The sequence below is a fragment of the Bubalus kerabau genome, chromosome 1, assembly GCF_029407905.1.
Source record: "Bubalus kerabau isolate K-KA32 ecotype Philippines breed swamp buffalo chromosome 1, PCC_UOA_SB_1v2, whole genome shotgun sequence".
Classification (NCBI taxonomy): Eukaryota; Metazoa; Chordata; class Mammalia; order Artiodactyla; family Bovidae; genus Bubalus; species Bubalus kerabau.
Window position 1 is genome coordinate 73,294,838 of NC_073624.1, and position 12,823 is coordinate 73,307,660.

Below are 12,823 nucleotides of genomic sequence, written 5' to 3' on the forward strand. Positions count from 1 at the left end.
TTGTCCACAACCCAGTTCTGAGTGGGTCAGTTGACCAGGGAGGGGCTGGAAAGCTGGTGGTGGGAGGGAGGTCCAGAGTCCCATCGGATTGCTGTTGTCACTTGCTAGCTGTTCGGGCTTCACTCATTCTTCCTTCTTCCCTTCCTTCCTCCCATCATGCTCGCAGCTTCCCCAAGAGTGAGATTTCTAAAGCACGTGTATGCTCACGTCACTGACCCTCCCAAGTCACACACTGCATTGTAGCTCCCTGCTGCTTACAGTTTTGGTTTGGTCTTTTTTCTGATTTTCCTGCACCACTTAACACCTCTCATGATGCTCCATGGTGTCAAGGTGCAGGGTCTAAAGAGGGTGCCAATGCTCTATTTGAGATCCGCTGACTTTTAAGGTACTTACTCCTTTGTATGCCATTCAAGGCCCAGCTCAATCCAACCTACATAGCCAGTCCCATCTCCACATACTTCCTGCATTGCATCCTCTGCAATAACTATTATCAGCATCCACGTCGTGCTGATATACAAACTCAGATGCCTGTAAAATTCCAGGTGTGATTTAACCAAAAGGAAAGACTTCCCTTGTGGCTCAGCTGGTAAAGAATCTGCCTGCAATGTGGGAGACCTGGCTTCAATCCCTGGGTTGGGAAGATCCCCTAGAGAAGGCAATGGTTACCCTCTCCAATATTCTTGCCTGGAGAATTTCATGGACAGAGGAGCCTGGCGGGCTACCCACAGTACATGGGGTTGCAAAGAGTAGGACACAACTGAACGACTAACACTTTGATTAACCAAAAGGAAAAGTATCGGGTGTAAGAAAAATGGGAAATGGGGGGATTCTGGCAACCTGAAAAGCTCGGGTTCTGACTTCATCCTGTTCATCCAGTTGTTGGGCATCAGGTCTTAGAGTTTCAAAAACCTTTTTGTTCATCTGCTCATCAAACTTTATACCTGTTTCAAGATACTTGTACTTCTCTTATGGTACTTGTTACCATCTTGTACTTTGATTGTCGTTGTTTGTGTACATTTCTTACCTCTTCTAAACTGTTCATCTGAGAGGGACTAACCAAAAGTTCATGTCCTCCTTTTCAGAAGCTCTGAAAGCATCCTCTCCTCTTTTTCCTCCTTTCTCTCTCACTTTTTGGCAGACCTAACTAGCAAAGCTGTCCTGGGGCACAGGCATCTCCTGTCCTCATTGTCTCTTTGGAAGAGACATACACATTCTTCCACTATTTTCAGCCTTTTAAAGCCCCATATACTCCACCTACTTGCGATCATAATGAGCTTTGGCTGTGGACGGGGGAAACAGGCTGGTAGGTGGCATTAATGAGTGTGGGTGAGATTCTGCAGACCTAGAATTTATTTGATTCTGCCCTGAATTTTTTCAAAGCTTACTTTTCTACTGTTACCTGTTTTGGAGTTTCTTTTCTTCTGGTAGGGTGATCAGGAACATAGAGATCTGCTGTCAGAACCGACTTGAGAATACAGATCAATTGATTCCTTGCTGCCACTGTGATGTGTAAAAGGAACAGTTGAAAGAGACATGATGTCAGCTCATTACTTCTGCCCCACAGGCTGCAAACAGCCGCAAATATGACAAGCCAGGTGAACAAGGGAGGGAGGGAGGTCAGTAGTGACCTCATCCCCCCACAGCTACTCATTATTCTAATTATTCTGAGGACCACAGCCACTTCTCAGTGTGAGACCACAGGTCCTCTTACTTCAGAACGTCCAGGGGTGATTGTTAAAACTTTGCCTCCCAAACCTCCAGCCTAAGGACCCGTACTCCTGGGGGAGGGGCTGTGACGCTGCAGCTTTAACAAGCTCCCCAGGTGGTGCTCATGCTGCCTTCATCCCGGGCCTACTGAATTACACACCCCTGCATTCGGGTCTCAGTATATCCTCCACACTGCACTGCCGTCCACGGTCGCCATCAGAGCACAAGGACCAAGAACTTGGTTGAGGTCAGAGCCTGGCTTGGCCACATATTGGTAAGAAAGCAACTTCCCCTCTCTCTGCCACAGCATCTTCTTTGATAATATAAAGATGATAATAACAGTACTTCTTAGGATATTAAGAATTAATGCTTACAAAGTGCCAGGTTCCTGGCTCAGTAAATTGTAGCTCCATTTCCCAATCCAGGAATTCCTAAACTTCCATCATTCATAGGCCATTGTTGCAATTTTTGCCATATTTGCATAAGCCTCTACTAGAATTCACTTAATACATATATATATATTACTAAATAATATACCCATTTTACTTAGCATCGTCCTAAGAAGAAATAACCTGGAAAATAATTGGCTTGGTGTACTATTATATTTTTACACATTAAAATGTGTATATGATTCAGGAAAATGTAAACTGTGCATTTCAGGTACCACCATGGTAAGTCTACCTACTACCAGCGGGAAACCCTGATCAAATCCAACTTCAGTTCATGAAACTGAGACTCTGGTTAAGTGGATTTTCAAAAGTTATACAGGGAGTGGTGGGCAAAGGCAGAACTAGAGGAATTCAGGTCTCCTAACTAGGGCAATGCTCCTTCCTTCACATCAACCTGGTGGTTATACAGTGTTCTTAAAAGATACATTGAAATGTACCGAAAATAGAACACTCCTTCCTAAGTCTGATGTCAGTAAACAGAAAATACCCTTATACATTAAATTGGCTACAAAGGAAAGCTTTCTTTAGCCTTGAGAAGACATTGAAAGTGCAGGTTCATCTAATTTTATCCCTAATAGCCTCTAAGCGGGTGTTGGAGAACAACACACAAGACAGGTGAGGCTGAGAAGCCAAGCTTCTGGGACTGACCTGTGCAGCTAGGGCTCCTGGTAATGGGGCAGACAGGCCTCCACCTGCAGAGGGGCAGCCAGGGCAGGCTCTCCTCCCCCTCACAAGCTTGACCTCACCTAAGTTACTTAACCTTTCTGGACCTCAGTCTGCAATATTCTCATAGGATTGTTGGAAATTTTAAGTACCATTTAGAGAAAATGCTTGGAGAAGGCAATGGCACCCCACTCCAGTACTCTTGCCTAGAAAATCCCATGGACGGAGGAGCCTGGTGGGCTGCAGTCCATGGGGTCGCTAAGAATCGGATACGACTGAGCAACTTCCCTTTCACTTTTCACTTTCATGCATTGGAGAAGGAAATGGCAACCCACCCCAGTGTTCTTGCCTGGAGAATCCCAGGGACAGGAGAGCCTGGTGGGCTGTCGTCTATGGGGTTGCATCGAGTCGGACACGACTGAAGTGACTTAGCAGCGGCAGAGAAAATGCTTAATATGGCAGGGGTGGGGTGCTTTTCTTTTTTCCTTTTTTTTTTTTTTTTTGGCTGTGCTGGGTCTTTGTTGCGCATACAGGCTTCTCTAGTTGTGGCTTAGTTGCCCCATGCATGTGGGATCTTAGTTCACTGACCAGGGATCAAACCCACGTCTCCAACACTGGAAGGTGGATTCTTAATCACTGGATCACCAGGGAAGTCTCTTGTGTGTTTTCCTAAACTGAATGATCATATGCAAAGAAATACAATTAGCCTTGAAGTCAGAGCTTGAAAGGAATAAGGTATAGAAAACCTGCTACACCGAGTGGTCAGAACTTTAGTGTCTTTCCTGATCAAGTGAGTTCATAATTCTATGTATCTTTAATACAGAATGCAGCTACTCCCCCACAGTCAAGCTTTCAGGGAGTGCAATTAAGCACCATGTTAAGCTAATTGGTAGTTCTTTGCAGGGGTTCATGTTGAAGGTGCAGTGGGTCTCTGGTTTTCGTTGAGAAACCATTCATTTCCTACTTGGAGTTGATCCAAGGGTGAACACATGACCCAAGCCTGGCCAGACAGCATTGTTTAACACCTAGACATAGACATGTAAGTCCATCCAACCAGAGTCAGTCCTGGATCTTTCGATGGAACTTAGGAAATCCAGAAGCACTCTGTCTGCTAGATGCACACCAGGAGCTGCTGACAGTCATCTTGCCGCCCTGAGAGAAGACCTTCTTGAAGATGGAGCCATCACAGACCGGAGAATGAAGAGATGGAGGTAGAGCAAGGGCCAATGGTCTCGTTTGAGCCTGTGGATCCAGCCACACCTGAATCTAATGTATCCTTGCACTTACAGGCAGTATCATTTGTCTGCAAGAATACAGGGAAGCCTAACCAACAGATTATTCATTTGAATTGTTGCTATGACAAGAGAAGAGATAAATCTCAAGGGACTCAATTTTTGTATCTTATGGCAATCAAGCTGGGTGAGACATTTCCATTCAAGTACTATGCACATGCCCTGCTACCTGGGACCCTATACCCTTTTCTGCCAAGCCACTCCCATCTAAAGAGCTTAATCCCATAACTTGGGAGTCACCACAGTCAAGATAATGAACACATCCATCACTCCCCAAAACCCCCTCATGCGCCTTTATCATCCTTCCCTTTAACCCCTCCTGCCCCCACCACATAACCCCTCATCCACTTTCTGTTGCTGTACATTAGTTTGCACTTTCTGGAATATTCTGTAAATGGATTCTTACAACATGTACTCTTTTTTTTTGGTCTGGCTTCTTTCACTCACTATAATTATTTTGAAATTCATTTATATTGTTGTGTATATCAAAATAGTTCCTTTTAAAAAATCACTGAATAGTATTTAAATGTGCCATAATTTGTTTATTAATCTGCTCATGGACATTTGAGTTCTTTCCCAGTTTGCTGCTAAGGCGCTTCAGTCGTGTCTGACTCTGTGCGACCCCATAGGCGGCAGCCCACCAGGCTCCCCCATCCCTGGGTTTCTCCAGGCAAGAACACTGGAGTGGGTTGCCCTTTCCTTCTCCAATGCATGAAAGCGAAAAGTGAAAGTGAAGTCGCTCAGTCATGTCTGACCCTCAGCAACCCCATGGGCTGCAGCCTTCCAGGCTCCTCCGTCCATGGGATTTTCCAGGCAAGAGTACTGGAGTGGGGTGCCATTGCCTTCTTTCCCAGTTTAGGACTATTAAAAAGTAATGCTGCTGTGATATTTGTGGACAAGTCTTTGTATGGACAAACCCTTCCCTTCCTCTTGGGTAAATACATAGGAGTGGTATGGCTGGGTCATATGGTAGCTGTACATTTAATTTTTTAAGACACTGTCCAAACATTCTTCCAAAGTAGTCCTACCACTTTACATCTGCATCAGCAGCATGTGAGACAGGGTTCCAGTAGGTCCTCCCCAGGATGTGCTATGGTCACTTTGCTGTTTTAGCCATTCTAGCAGGTGTCTAGCAGCATCGCATTGTGCTTTTAACTCGCATTTCTCTAATGACTAATAATATCTAGCCTCTTTTCATGTACTTATTTGCCTGTGTGTCTTCTGTTTTTTTGATGAAGTCTGTTCAAATCTTTGGCCCATTTTTTAAAATGTATTTTTTATTGTTTGTTTACTCTTGACTGTGCTGGTCTTCATTGCTGTGCATGGGCTTCTCTAGCTGTGGTGAGTGGGGGCTGAGCTCTAGCTGTGGGCGTGTGGGCTTCTCTTGTGGCGGCTCACGGGCTCAGAGCACGGGCCCAGGAGTTGTGGCACAGAGGCTTAGTCACCTTTTGACATGTGGAATCCTCCCGGATCAGGGATCGAACCCATGTCCCCTGCACTGGCAGGTGGATTCTTGATCACTGGACCACCAAGGAAGTCCTGGTCCATTTTTTATATTGACTGTTTACTTTCTGAATGTTAAGTTTTGAGATTCATTGTATTTTTCTGTATCAGATTTGCAAATATTGACTCTGTCTTTCATTCTCTTGACAGTGTCTTTTGAAGAGAAGAGGCTCTTAATTTTGATAAAATCTGATTTGCAATTTTTCTTTTATTAATTACACTTTTGGTGTCTTATCTAAGAAATCATTGCTTAACCCAAAGTCATAAAGATTTCCTCCTATGTGTTCTTCTAGAAATTGTATAGCTTTAGGCCTCACATTTAGATCTGTGATACATTTTGAATAAATTCTTATACATCATGAGAGATATGAAGTTTATTTTAAAATATGCAAAAAACATATGCATGTCCAATTGCCCCAGCACCATTTGTTAAAAAGATTACCCTTTCTCCACTGAATTTTGTTCTTCGTTGAAAATCAGTTGACCAAATACGTGTGGGTTTATTTCTGGACTCTCTACTCAAATATTGTTTTATTTTACTGTGGTAAATATATATATAACAGAAATATTGCTATTTTAACCATTTTTACATATACAATTGGGTGGCATTAATTCACAATGTTCAACCATCATCACTACTTTTTCCATTGAAAAAGTGAACATATTTAAAATCTCACTTTTTCCTTGAAAAATACTTGGAAATTTTGAACTGCATTCCATCACACTCCCAGTTTTATTTTAATGTAAAAAGTAATGTTGATGCTTCAGGAAGATGAGCCATATTAGCCTTTACCTTTATGAGGATTCCACAGCACCCCTCACTCCCTGTTTGTGCAAACTCCAACTCAGAGGAAATCAGAACTACGGAGACCTCACAGGTCATCTAGAAGCGCCCCTTTGTTTTACAGATGCGAAAACTGAGAACCCAGATCACACACGGTAAATGACAGAGCCAGCTGAGGAATAAGAAAGGCTATTTTGGGGCTGCTGAGGGTTTTGTACCAAATCCTGACCACTTCCTTCTATGAGATCTGCCTTTGGTGAAATCAACTCCTCTCTCTGCCTCCAGGCACCAGAAAAGTGAAGCAAGGCTACCACCATCCTCACAGGACTAACCCCAGAGTTTAACCAAGGGATAAAAATGCTTCAAAGGTGACAACAGGGGGTGATCAGGGACAGAAGAGCACAGCCACTCGGGAGAGAAGCTTCCAGTTCTCCCAGGAGGCAAGAGCGACACTCAACAGCAGTTCATGCTCGGGAACTTCGGGTTTTCAGTACAAAGATAAAACAATCTCACTGACGGACCTGCTTGAAGAAGGCAGCCTTACTTCTCCTAATTCTTGACTGCTGTTGTAAGGGGTTCCTTTTCCCCAAACAGTGGGACTCGTGACCTGACTTAGTGTATGATACTTTCCTAGTATCCTTGGAAGTCGATAAAACCTGTTACCCAATCAATTAACAGCCGTGCTCATAAATGCATATTTTCTTAATAGGAAAAGCACAGGGCTTCCTTCAACAACAATTATAGCATCAGTGGGTAACTGTCTGGAGAGGCTTACCTCGATGCTGGACATCATTCTAAGCAGTTTTTTCTTGTTTTGCTACACCACTCTGCATGTGGGATCTTAGTTCCCCAACCAGGGATTGAACCCATGCCCCTTATATTTGAAGGGGGGGATCTTAACCACTGGACCACCCAGGAAGTCCTTTAAGTCCATATCAAAAGTCAGTGCAGTGGGGACTATCTTACAGAAGATGTAATGGAGGCACAGAGAGGTCAAATAAATTGCCCAAAGCCACACAGCTCACCTCGACCATGTGTGTCCAGAGGCCTTCCTAACCACAATACAGGCATCTCCAGATAAGACTGTGGACTGGGAAACCCTTGCCCTCTTCTGGCCTGATTTATAGACCTGGCTGTGAGAGTTTGACAGCCCTGATGAACAGGGCTGCTGAGCACACTGGTGGCCAGTTGGAAAAATACGTGAAGCCAGGGAGTGGAAGGAGGCCTGGCCGCCTGGTGGGCTCTGAGTCCCATAGGTCAGCAGAAGCTGACCCACTCAGCCTGTCACCCTCAGCTGTCTCTCTGCTGCACACGGAGCCAGGGCTTGGAGATGGGAACGGCGATTTATAAGCTCTCAGGCAAAATCAACTTTCAGGTGAAGAAAACCCACATACCCGGTAGGTTCCCCTGGCTTCTGACAATCTGACGGCACCCGGGCCACTGGGAGGACCGTCTTGACATTGGTTCAGTCGTTCGTGCCTTTGATGTTGCAGAAGGACCCAGCTGGCCTTCAGGGCTGGGGATAAAAGCTTCAATGGGGACTGCTGTTTGGGTTTCTTGTCATCTGAGTTCTTTTATAAGCCAGCTCACAAGTAAGCTTTATTTTCTTGTAGACCAATGTGCTTTCAAACGTTGCATGAGTTAAACAAAGGGTGGTGACAGCAAAGCCCTGCAGCTTCTTTCTGTTACGGGACAGCTCAGAGGCTTAATTTTCCGTAACAGATGGAGCAGTAACTCCAGCATTATTTTGACCAGTTATAAATATCAAAGACATGTGTTTTGCTGGCTAGATTCTTCCTAAAAGGATTCAAGGACCTCCAGGGGTTAGTCCTCAGCTCCCAAATCTTTCTTGATGAGCAACAGAAATTGCCTTTGGGCTCACGGTGTAGACAGGGGGTGATGGGAGCTATCTGGTGATCGGGGCACCGGTATGATCAGGAGAGTTTCTAATAGCTTCAGCTGTCAGTAGATCTTCATTGGCAACAAAATCGAAATGAGGGTTTAACAGAGAATAAGTAAAAGAGGGGTACCTCCCACTTTTCTCTTGCCAGTGATGGATAGAGTACCCATCCTGAGGCTATAAAGGCCTCTGCAAGGCTGTGGGGGAGCAGGAGGCGGCGCTGCTGTGTGTATTTAGAGTGAGAAGGTGACGGGGGCTGGCATGGACCCAGAGAGGAATTCTACCTGGTTTTAAGCCATCAGCTGTCTTGTTTCTTGCGTGAGTAGCAAGATGCTGGTCTTAATGCTAAGCAATGGAAAAGGTTGCCAGGGCTGTGTGTCTGCCACACACCGTATCATTACTATTGTCTAGAGGTTCTTACAAAACCAATAAGCGGTTGTGTTTCTAGAATTGCTTGCCTGGTCCTCAGGCAAATCATTGTCGTGTTTGATCATATCTAAGACACTATCAGTTGTGATGCTTTATGAACCACAAAGAAAGGAAAATGCTGGACTTCCCTGGTGGTCCGGTGGTTAAGACTCCGTGCTTCCACTGCAGGCGTCATGGGCTCAATCCCTGGTCAGGGAACTAAATCCCGCATGCCAAGTGGAGCAGTCAGTAAGGAAATAAATTTAAACTGATTAAAAAAAAAGAAAAAAACCTTGAGAAAAGGAAAGGAAAATGTTGTCAATTAGATGATACATCATTCATTGTAAGACAGTTCACTTCAGAGATGTTTACATGTTTTTAAAAAGTGCCTTTAGTATAGATGAAATTTGGTAGATAGCCTTCCAAAGTTCCTTTTAGTCTTGTAAAACAGTGCTTCCTCATAAAAGTATCCCCATCCCATTAAACCTTTGTTTACAAGAAGTAGATAAAACTTTCCCAAATTGGGTTTTGCTTTCTCTTTTTTGAAGTATGCTTTTCATAAAAGGAAATAGTGGGCCTGCTGTAGGCTTGACATGACAGTGAAAGAGATTAAAATTAATTATGAATGACGGACAAAAATACATCAAAAGAGAGTATGTTTCCTAATATCCTTAGTAAACCTTGAATAGCTTGTAGAATATTTGACTATCACACATCTCTCTAATTCAGTTGGCCTATATTGGGTTTATTAGAACATCAACACATATAAATAATAGTGTCAGTCCAGTTCTCAGGTAAGAAAGGAGAGCCATGGAGCTCTTAAAAAAAATAAGGTGGTGCACACCTGGGAGAGGAAAACCATGGAGTAAGGGATGGAGTGCATCTTTGCACTATGCTCTGTGCTGGTCTTGTTCGCTTCTCTGTGACATGTGCCAGGGCTGACCAACTGTTTTCCTGAAACTTTCTCCTGTCTTGACTTCCTTTTCCACAGCCTTGCATCTTTCTCATCTCGCCTCTTAGAATTTTACTTCTCAGTCTTCCTCACAGCACCCCCTTCAGCATCAGTGAGCTTCCCTCATCCTAGTTCTTACTACGGTAGGAACAGCTGCCACTTTGTGTGAGCTCCTATTCAAGAGCATTCCCGGACTTAACGTGCTACATCATTTGAAGGCTCACGGGAGCATGGTGAGGCTCCAAGATGCCCTCTGCTCACAGAGGGTCACTTGAGCTTCAGAGTGGGCTAATAACTTGTGCAGAGCTTTACAGTAAGTAAGAGGCAGAGGCAGAGTTCAAATCCAAACGGTCTAACCAACAAACTACACTCTTTCCAGTAGGCCACTCTCCCTCTCAGACGGCTCTCAGCCATAACCCAGACCTTGCCATACATCTGAATAAGATAAGTGACTCCCCATCTCTGACCCCATCTCAGCGCTCCCTCCTGAACTGCAGACTCACTCACCCAGCTACCAGCTGGACATCCTCCTTCATAATCCACTGGCACCTGGATCTCAAACTGCCTAGAGCTCAGCCATTCATCTTTTCCACCGGTGTCCTTACCCTGTGGCAGACATCACCTGAGGGTCTCATCTTAGAGTCAGTCCTCTTTCTCCGAATCAACACCCTGACAAGACTAGCTGCATTGTTCGCTAGGGCTGCCGTAACGAAACACCACAGACTGGACAGCTTAAACACCAGGACTTGATTGTCTCACAGTTCTGGAGGCTGAATGTCTGAGATCAAGGTGTTGGCAGGTCTGGTTTCTCGTAGGCCTCTCCTTTTGGCTAGCAGGTGGACGCCTTCTCTCTGTCCTCACGTGGTTGCTCCTTGGGCTCTGTGTGGCCTGTGTCCTAATACACTTTTTTTTTAATTGTATATTTATCTTTGGCTGTGCTGGGTCTTTGTTGCTGAATGGGCTTTTTTCAGCGAGCAGGGGCTACTGTTGGTGGCAGGGCTTGGGCTTGTCATTACGGTGGCTTCTCTTGTGGTGGAGCACAGGCTCTAGAGTCCACAGGCTTCCGTAGCTGCACGTGTGGGCTCAATAATTGCAGTTCCCAGGCTCTAGAGCACAGACTCAGTCATTCTGGTGCACAGGCTTAGTTGCTACTCAACATGTGGGATCTTCCCAGGTCAGGGATCAAACTCGGGTCTCCAGCATTGTCAGGCAGATTCTTTACTGCTGAACCACCAGGGAAGCCTTCATATACTTTTCTTATAAGAACACCAGTCATATTTCATCAGAGTCCACCCATGTAACCTCATTTTATCTTAATTACTTCTTTAAAGGCACTATCTCCAAATATAATCATATTCTGAGATATGAGGTTAGTCTTCAACAAAGGAATTTGGGGAGAACACAATTTATACCATGAGACTAACCTTTAGGCATCTCTAAAATCTGACTTTCCATCTTCATCCCTTTTAGTTGAGATCAATGCCATTTCCCACCATTATGATACTCTCACCATTATGATACTCTCACCATTATGAATATTATAAGTAATTTGTTTCTGATTACAAAAAGAATTAGATGAACTCTGTATAAAATGTAAAAAAGCACAAATAAAAAATAAACCCCTATAATTGGTAATTGACATATAGCCTTACCTTTTTTCTATGCATATATATTTTAAACACTGAATCATAACACAGATTCTCCTTAGTCATTTGACTGTATCATTTAACAGTTTCTCATGCCAGTGAATGTTATTCTCCAACATCACTTATTGATCATGTCACAGTATTCCATCACATGGATGTAACGTAGTAACTGACTTCCCATTGCTTCCGCATTTCTACCATTACAGTGAAGATCCCGCATCATAAGTCTTTTCCTCACATCATGATTATTTCCATAGGGTAAGTTCTTAGAAGCAGTGTTATTGGGTGAAAGTGTTAGTCCAGTCTGAAGATTTTTGATATATATGTTCACAAATTGCCTCCCCAAAAAGGCGGTTTCAGTTCGGACTCCTGCCAACACTGCTTGAAAGTATCAAATTCTCAGCATTCTCACCAGCACCATGTGTGTGCTAATTTTCTAGCTGAAAATGTTCTCTGGTTCTCACTGGGTGATGACAGAGCCAGCTTCCTTACAGTGAGTTCATTTCTGTAGCACAGCAGTCTCCAAAACAGAGTTAGCTCACAGGCCAGTTCTCACGCTCCTAAAATCTGCGACCTCAGTCTGCAGCCCACCCCTCCTCCTCTTCAGCCCTCCGTTCTGTCCTGTGGCACAAAAGGCCTTGCACGAGGGCCCCTGTCCAACCCCAACCAACACTACTGCTCCTGACTGGCATCTCCTGTTGAAGGAGGACCCAGGCAAGAAGACTGCATGGGCCCTGGGAGCAGGCTGGAGACCATTTGGGCAGAGAAACTCGGAGTCCTCGGTACCCAGCGAGTGATACCCAGAAGCTGGCCATGTTGGTTCTAGGTGGGCGTGTCCTGTGAGTTCCATAGGGAGAGTGTGGCCAGAGGGAGGCCAAGACAGGCATCTAGGCAATACTATGAGTACCTGCCAGTGTGCAAGATGAACCCCTAGAGACTGAGAAGATAATAGACGTTCTATCAGTATTATCCTTAAATTTTTCTATTTTATACATTTTATTGTATATGTAATGTATTAATGCAGTAATTTATGTATACAATAATAAATAAATATATTGCTTACCCTGCATACATTAGAGACATATGTTCAATTTCCTCTCTCTCTCTGTCTCTCTTTTTTTAATGACAGCAGAGTGAGTTCAAAACAGTGTAAAGATGTCACCATAGGAATTATATAAATTGATGGTCTGAATTTTTAATCCATCTCCTTTCTTTAATCCTGCCGGTTCCCCTTCCAGTCTCCATACTGCTACCAGAAGGATTTTTTTTTAACAATATAGACCTGATTTTATCACACTTGTCCTTTAAAATATTTCTGTTGTTTTCCTCTGGTTTGGTTTTTCAGGATTTCCTGCTCCTGAATTCATCCCACCTCACAGCTTTCCTAAAAGTAGTCCCAGGGCCAGCAGCACTTTCTCTGTCCAGCCTGCATCACTTGCACAGATATGATGCTGCTTCTGCTTGAATTGTTCTCTCTCACCTCCTCCAGTGCCAACTGCCTAATTCCTAGGCTACATCA

The 12,823-nt window shown here is 44.2% G+C and overlaps 1 protein-coding gene across 1 annotated transcript in view; it reads left to right on the forward strand.

Annotated features, from left to right (window-relative positions):
- Nucleotides 1–1,829: 1,829 nt before the first annotated feature.
- The window catches only part of RASSF3 (Ras association domain family member 3), a 148,581-nt gene continuing 137,587 nt past the window's right edge, over nucleotides 1,830–12,823 (forward strand). Inside the window, exon 1 of the mRNA XM_055579693.1 lies at nucleotides 1,830–1,981. The gene's annotated coding sequence lies outside the window, so the exon portion shown is untranslated. The remainder of the gene's footprint in view (nucleotides 1,982–12,823) is intronic.